General features: G+C 46.4%; 1 protein-coding gene across 1 annotated transcript in view; it reads left to right on the plus strand.

The window, feature by feature from the left end:
- The window catches only part of RAI1 (retinoic acid induced 1), a 41,341-nt gene that overhangs the window by 360 nt on the left and 40,563 nt on the right, over window positions 1-418 (plus strand). The window lies entirely within an intron of this gene.

Consider the following 418-nt stretch of genomic DNA (forward strand, 5'->3'; position numbering starts at 1 on the left):
GGGGCTGTTTTGCTTTTCTGGAAGTAATAAAGAAATTTGCAACCGGTCCAAAAAAATCCTCCTGACTTGCCGATTGATGGGTGTCTGAACAAAGATACAGCTGAGACTTGGAATATTTGTGTGTGTGTGTGTGTGTGTGTGTTAAGGGATGGATTCGCTTTGCTTGTCCTGACTCCTACTTTTCCAAAGTTAAAATAATAAGGGGCGCGGGGGGTTGCGAAAGCCTCCGCGGAGGGAAATCTTCCAGGGGAGGCTTATTTCATTGAGGAGTTATTGATGTGCATGGTTTTATACTTATAAAAGTTGCGGCGGTGGGGCGCCTGGCGATCCTTGCCGTTGTCTGCACGTGAGAACGCTGACTTGATGGATTTTCTTTCTTTTATTCGGTGGCTGGCGGGGCAGGGGGAAAAAAAAAAAA

The sequence above is a fragment of the Calidris pugnax genome, unplaced genomic scaffold, assembly GCF_001431845.1.
Source record: "Calidris pugnax isolate Ruff unplaced genomic scaffold, ASM143184v1 scaffold17, whole genome shotgun sequence".
NCBI lineage: Eukaryota > Metazoa > Chordata > Aves > Charadriiformes > Scolopacidae > Calidris > Calidris pugnax.